Genomic DNA, 8,009 nt, shown 5'->3' on the forward strand with positions numbered 1-8,009 from the left:
TTTTTCTCTCTCCTTATTAAAACTTCAAAAATCAAAAAAATATTTTTCCTTTATTCTCTCATAAATTTTCGAAATTTTGAGTTGACTTTTTCAAAAGTTTTTGAAATTTAATTGTTTCTTATGAGTCAAGTCAAATTTTCAATTTAAAAATTCTATCTTTTTCAAATCTTTTTCAAAAATCAAATCTTTTTCAATTTTTTTTATATATTTTTGAAAATTTTTAAGATTAATTTTCAAAATCTTTTTCTTATTTCTATTTGATATTTTCGAAATTAATGCTAACAATTAATGTGATTGATTCAAAAATTTTTAGTTTGTTACTTGCCTAGTAAGAAAGGTTCAATCTTTAAATTTTAAAATCATATCTTTTTGTTTCTTGTTAGTCAAGTAATCAACTTCAATTTTCAAAATCAAATCTTTTTAAATTCAAATCTTTTTCAAAATGATTTTCAATCATATCTTTTTCAATATCAATCACATCTCTTTCAAAATCAAATTCGAAATCTTTTCTAACCTCTTATCTTTTCAAAATTGATTTTCAAATCTTTTTCCAATTAAACCTTATCTTGTTTGATTCTTATCTTTTTCAAAACCACCTAACTAATTTTTCCTCTCTAATTTTCGAAAATCACTAACCTCTTTTTCAAAATTCCTTTTTAATTAACTATTTGTTTTAAATTCTAATTTAATTTAATTTCATTTTTCTTTTTAAAACTTTTGAATTTTAACTTCAAATTTTAAATTAAAAACAAAAATATTTTTATTTTATTTTATTTTATTTTTGAATTCTTCCCTCTCTCATCTCCTTCTATTTTTCTTTTTTTTTTCGAACCAACTCTTCTCCTCTGTGTTCGAATTCTTATCTTTTCTTTCTTCCATCCCTCTCTTCTTATACTCATATAAGGAATCTCTATACCGTGACATAGAGGATTCCATATTTTCTTTTCTGTTCTCTTCTTTTTCATATGAACAGGAACAAGGATAAGAACATTCTTGTTGAAGCTGATCCTGAACCTGAAAGGACTCTAAAGAGGAAGCTAAGGGAAGCTAAAGCACAACTCTCTGGAGAAAATCTGACAGAAATTTTCGAAAAAGAAGGAGACATGGCCGAACCCAACAACAATGCAAGAAAGATGCTTGGTGACTTTACTGCACCAAATTCTAACTTACATGGAAGAAGCATCTCAATCCCTGCCATTGGAGTGAACAATTTTGAGCTAAAGCCTCAATTAGTTTCTCTGATGCAACAGAATTGCAAGTTTTATGGACTTCCATCAGAAGATCCTTTTCTGTTCTTAACTGAATTCTTGCAAATCTGTGATACTGTTAAGACCAATGGGGTTGATCCTGAGGTCTACAGGCTTATGCTTTTCCCGTTTGCTGTAAGAGACAGAGCTAGAATATGGTTGGACTCTCAACCTAAAGATAGCCTGAACTCTTGGGATAAGCTGGTCACGGCTTTCTTAGCCAAGTTCTTTCCTCCTCAAAAGCTTAGCAAACTTAGAGTGGATGTTCAAACCTTCAAACAGAAAGAAGGTGAATCCCTCTATGAAGCTTGGGAGAGATACAAGCAACTGACCAAAAAGTGTTCTTCTTACATGCTTTCAGAATGGACCATCCTGGATATATTCTATGATGGTCTGTCTGAATTATCTAAGATGTCATTGGACAATTCTGCAGGTGGATCCATTCACCTAAAGAAAATGCCTGCAGAAGCTCAGAAACTCATTAACATGGTTACAAATAACCAGTTCATGTACACTTCTGAAAGGAATCCTGTGAGTAATGGGACACCTCAAAGGAAGGGAGTTCTTGAAATTGATACTCTGAATGCCATATTGGCTTAAAATAAAATATTGACTCAGCAAGTCAATATGATTTCTCAGAGTCTGAATGGTTGCAAGCTACATCCAACAGTACTCAAGAGGCATCTTCTGAACAAGAAGCTTATGATCCTGAGAACCCTGCAATAGCAGAGGTGAATTACATGGGTGAAGCCTATGGAAACACCTATAATCCCTCATGGAGAAATCATCCAAATTTCTCATGGAAGGATCAACAAAAGCCTCAACAAGGCTTTAATAATGGTGGAAGAAACAGGTTTAGCAATAGCAAGCCTTTTCCATCATCATCTCAACAACAGACAAAGAATTCTGAGCAGAATCCATCTAGCTTAGCAAATATAGTCTCTGATCTATCTAAGGCCACTCCAAGTTTCATGAATGAAATAAGGTCCTCCATTAGAAATTTGGAGGCACAAGTGGGCCAGCTGAGTAAAAGAGTCACTGAAACTCCTCCTAGTACTCTCCCAAGCAATACAGAAGAGAATCCAAAAAGAGAGTGCAAGGCCATAACCTTACTTGGTGTGGCCGAACCTACAAGAGAGGAGGGGGACGTGAATCCCAATGAGGAAGACCTCATGGGATGTCCTCTGAACACTAGAGTGTTCCTCAATGAGGATCTGAAGGAATCTGAGACTCATACAGAGACCATAGAGGTTCCATTCCACCTGCTTCTGCCCTTCATGAGCTCTGATGAGTATTCTTCCTCTGAAGAGGATGAAGACATTACTGAAGAGCAAGTTGCTAAGCACCTTGGTGCAATCATGAAGCTGAATGCCAAATTATTTAGTAATGAGACTTGGGAAGATGAACATCCCTTGCTCACCAATGAACTGAATGCATTGGATAGGCAGAAATTACCTCAAAAGAAACAGGATCCTGGTAAATTCTTAATACCCTGTACCATAGGCACCATGACCTTTGAGAAGGCTCTGTGTGACCTGGGGTCAGGCACTAACCTTATGCCACTCTCTGTAATGGAGAAACTTGGGATCTTTAAGGTGCAAGCTGCCAGAATCTCGTTAGAGATGGCAGACAACTCAAGAAAACAAGCTTATAGACTAGTAGAGGACGTGCTAGTAAAGGTTGAAGGCCTTTACATCCCTGCTGATTTCATAATCCTAGACACTGGGAAGGATGAGGATGAATCCATCATCCTTGGAAGACCCTTCCCAGCCACAGCAAAAGCTGTGATTGATGTGGACAGAGAAGAGTTGGTCCTTCAACTGAATGAGGACTACCTTGTATTTAAAACTCAAGGTTCTCCTTCTGTAACCATGGAGAGGAAGCATGAAAAGCTTCTCTCACTGCAGAGTCAACCAAAGCCCCCACAGTCAAACTCTAAGTTTGGTGTTGGGAGGTCCCAACAATGCTCTGAATATCTGTAAAACTCCATGAGAGCTCACTGTCAAGCTATTGACATTAAAGAAGCACTTGTTGGGAGGCAACCCAATGTTATTTAATGATATTTAATTATTTTCCATTGCTATTTTATGTTTTTATTAGGTTGATGATCATGTGAAGTCACAAAAACTACTGAAAAATCAAAAACAGAATGAAAAATAGTATTAAAAATAGCTCACCCTGGAGGAAGAGCTTATTGGCATTTAAACGCCAGTAAGAAGCATCAAACTGGCGTTTAACGCCAGAAAGAAGCATCAAGCTGGCGTTAAATGCCAGAAATAAGCACCAGACTGGCGTTTAACGCCAGAACAGAGCATGGAGTTGGCGTTTAACGCCAGAAACAAGCAGCAAGCTGACGTTTAACGCCATACATGCACTGCAAGGCCGTTTACACGCCTAATAGGAGCAGGGATGATACATCCTTGACCCTCAGGATCTGTGGATCCCACCTACCCCACCTCTCTCTCTCCCCCTATATCTCCTCCATTTTCTTCTTTTTCCCCTTCTTTCTTTCTTTTTTTGCTCAAGGACGAGCAAACCTTTTAAGTTTGGTGTGGTAAAAGCATTGCTTTTTGTTTTTTCATAACCATTTATGGCACCTAAGGCCAGAGAAACCTCTAGAAAGAGGAAAGGGAAGACAAAAGCTTCCACCTCCGAGTCATGAGAGATGGAGAGATTCATCTCAAGGGTCCATAGCTCAGTAGCAGAGCATTTGACTGCACAACAAGAGAGCCCACTCATGGACCTCAACAAGAGCATGAGGAATTCCCTCACCAAGAAATTCCTGAGATACCTCAAGGGATACATTTTCCTCCACACAACTATTGGGAGCAACTAAGGATAGGAGCACCAAAATCACTAGGGATGAAGCAACAAAGGCAAGGAAGAGACATAGAGGAGCTCAAGAGCACCATTGGTTCTTCAAGAAGAGGAGGACGCCACCCTCACTAAGGTGGACCCGTTCCTTAATCTCCTTGTTCTTATTTTCCTATTTTTCGATTTTTGAGCCTTATGTTTTATTTATGTTTGTGTCTTTACTATATGATCATTAGTGTTTAAGTGTCTATGTCTTAAAGCTATGAATGTCCTATGAATCCATCACCTCTCTTAAATGAAAAATGTTTTAATTACAAAAGAACAAGAAGTACATGATTTCGAATTCATCCTTGAAATTAGTTTAATTATTTTGATGTGGTGACAATACTTTTTGCTTTCTGAATGAATGCTTGAACAGTGCATATGTCTTTTGAATTTGTTGTTTATGAATGTTAAATTTGTTGGTTCTTGAAAGAATGATGAAAAAGGAGAAATGTTATTTGATAATCTGAAAAATCATAAAATTGATTCTTGAAGCAAGAGAAAGCAGTGAATACAAAAGCTTGCGAAAAAAAAAAAAGAAAATTGGCGAAAAATAAAATAAAATGAAATAAAATAAAGAAAAAGAAAAAGAAAGCAGAAAAAGCCAATAGCTCTTTAAACCAAAAGGCAAGGGTAATAAAAAATGATCCAAGGCTTTGAGCATTAATGGATAGGAGGGCCCAAAGGAATAAAATACTGGCCTAAGCGGCTAAACCAAGCTATCCCTAACCATGTGCTTGTGGCGTGAAGGTGTCAAGTGAAAAGCTTGAGACTGAGCGGTTAAAGTCGAGGTCCAAAGCAAAAACTGAGTGTGCTTAAGAACCCTGGACACCTCTAATTGGGTACTCTAGCAAAGCTGAGTCACAATATGAAAAGGTTCACCCAGTTATGTGTATGTGGCATTTATATATTCGGTGGTAATACTGGAAAACAAAGTGCTTAGGGCCACGGCCAAGACTCATAAAGTAACTGTGTTCAAGAATCAACATACTGAACTAGGAGAATCAATAACACTATCTAAATTCTAAGTTTCTATAGATGCCAATCATTCTGAACTTCAATGGATAAAGTGAGATGCCAAAACTGTTCAGAGGCAAAAAGCTACTAGTCCCGCTCATCTGATTGGAGCTAAGTTTCATTGATATTTTGGAATTTATAGTATATTCTCTTCTTTTTATCCTATTTGATTTTTATTTTCTTGGGGACAAGCAACAATTTAAGTTTGGTGTTGTGATGAGCGGATAATTTATACGCTTTTTGTCATTATTTTTAGATAGTTTTTAGTATAATTTAGTTAGTTTTTAGTATATATTTATTAGTTTTCAAATAAAAATCACATTTCTAGACTTTACTATGAGTTTGTGCGTTTTTCTGTGATTTCAGGTATTTTCTGGCTGAAATTGAAGGACTTGAGCAAAAATCTGATTCAGAGGCTGAAGAAGGACTGCAGATGCTGTTGGATTCTGACCTCCCTGCACTCAAAGTGGATTTTCTGGAGATACAGAAACCAAAATGGAGCGCTCTCAATTGTGTTAGAAAGTAGACATCCAGGGCTTTCCAGCAATATATAATAGTCCATACTTTGCCAAACTTTAGAGGATGCAAACTGGCGTTCAACGCCAGCTTTCTGCCCTATTCTGGCGTTAAACGCCAGAAACAAGTTGCAAAGTAGAGTTAAATGCCAGAAACAAGTTACAAACTGGCGTTCAACTCCAAGGAAGACCTCTACACGTGAAAGCTTCAATGCTCAGCTCAAGCACACACCAAGTGGGCCCGGAAGTGGATTTCTGCATCATTTACTCATTTTTGTAAACCCTAGTTACTAGTTTAGTATAAAAACTACTTTTGGTGATTTATTTCACATCTCTGGAACACATTATGTAACTTTTACGTTATGAGACCTCCATGGGAGGCTGGCCATTTGGCCATGTCTACCCTATTTTCACTTATGTATTTTTAACGGTAGAGTTTCTACACACCATAGATTAAGGTGTGGAGCTCTGCTGTTCCTCATAAATTAATGCAAAGTACTATTGTTTTTCTATTCAATTCAAGCCTATTTCTTCTCTAAGATATTCATTTGCGCACAAGAACATGATGAATGTGATGATTATGTGACGCTTATCATCATTCTCACTTATGAACGCGTGCCTGACAAACACTTCCGTTCTACATGCAAACAAGCTTGAATGTGTATCTCTTAGCCTCCTGATCTACAATCAGAGTCTTCGTGGTATAGGCTAGAATTATTGGCGGCCATTCTTGAGATCCGGAAATTCTAAACCTTGTCTGTGGTATTCCGAGTAGGATCTGGGAAGGGATGGCTGTGACGAGCTTCAAACTCTCGAGTGTTGGGCGTAGTGACAGATGCAAAAGGATTACTGAATCCTATTCCAGCATGATCGAGAACCGACAGATGATTAGCCGTGCGGTGACAGCACATTTTGGACCATTTTCACTGAGACGACGGGAAGTAGCCATTGACAACGGTGATGCCCAACATACAGCTTGCCATAGAAAGGAGTATGAAGGATTGGATGAAAGCAGTAGGAAAGCAGAGGTTCAGAAGGAATAAAAGCATCTCCATACGCTTATCTGAAATTCTCACCAATGAATTACATAAGTATTTCTATCCAATTTTATATTTTAATTATATTTTAATTATTAAAACTCTATAACCATTTGAATCCGCCTGACTGAGATTTACAAGGTAACCATAGCTTGCTTTAAGCCAACAATCTCTGTGGGATCGACCCTTACTCACGTAAGGTTTATTACTTGGACGACCCAGTGCACTTGCTGGTTAGTTGTGCGAAGTTGTGACAAAGAACTAAGATTATGAACGTACGTATTAAGTTTTTGGAGCCGTTACCAAGGAAGGAACGATCACGATTTCGTACACCAGGGATAAATCAATTAATTTTTTGTTAGTTTATAAAATTGAACTAAATTTCGATTATTCAAATTAAATTAATAAATTCTCACTATTTTTTAATTGCTAAAATTTTAGATTTTAAATAAAAAATATCCAATTATTAAAATTTATGAGTTAAAAATAATTTTAAACTCAAGGTATCATCAATTTGACTGAAATATTTTTAGTGAAATAATTTTTTGAATTTAAAATTCTAAACAAATATAATAAATAATAATTAACAATTTTTATAAATAAAAACAATAAATTTAGCTAATGTATTTGAAAAAGGTAATAGAAAAATAAAAATAAAAATTAAAGTGCCTTGATAATTATCCTTAAAAAATAACGAGACTCCCAACAAAAAAGAATTTGTTAATTCTAATTGATTTTTAATGGATAAATCAACAATTTAACATATTAGGTAGGCTTAATCCGTTAATATCGATAGAAAACATTGACACAGGAGCTAATCAATCTCATAAAAATAAAGATCAGAGATCAAAATATATATATATATATATATATTATTAAGGACTTCGTTATCTTTCGAAATAATTGTCAAGCCTATTTAAGATTTTTTTTTCTAAAATAAAATAAATAATTTACCACTAACTTTACCATTCCGGTCTTCCCAATCTTTTGGTTTAACTCTTTAATCAACACAACGACCTGATATTAATTATATTGTACGTATAGTTGTTGTATTTAATAATTAGTACTATTAATTATTTATCGGTTCATATACCATCACACTATTAATCAAACACAACGACCTCATACGCAGACGGCTCTCCTACGGTATAATAAAAGCATGGCCCGGGCAAGAACTACTCTGATTCAGGATATAAATGTAAGTGAGATATACATATACTATCATATTTCCAATCCTAAGGTAGGTTTGTTTTAAGGTACTGAAACAGAGATTGAAAGAGTGAGACTTAGTATCGTATTTGTTAATTTAGAGACTAATACTAAAATTTATGTCTTTA

The 8,009-nt window shown here is 35.6% G+C and overlaps 1 non-coding gene across 1 annotated transcript; it reads right to left on the bottom strand.

Annotated features, from left to right (window-relative positions):
- Nucleotides 1-1,496: 1,496 nt before the first annotated feature.
- LOC148574647 (small nucleolar RNA R71) lies at nt 1,497-1,604 on the bottom strand. Its single transcript, XR_015906069.1, has one exon. It is a non-coding gene; the product is annotated as a small nucleolar RNA R71 (small nucleolar RNA).
- Nucleotides 1,605-8,009: the final 6,405 nt, after the last annotated feature.

The sequence above is a fragment of the Arachis ipaensis genome, chromosome B2 (genome assembly GCF_059453495.1).
Source record: "Arachis ipaensis isolate K30076 ecotype BB chromosome B2, ASM5945349v1, whole genome shotgun sequence".
NCBI lineage: Eukaryota > Viridiplantae > Streptophyta > Magnoliopsida > Fabales > Fabaceae > Arachis > Arachis ipaensis.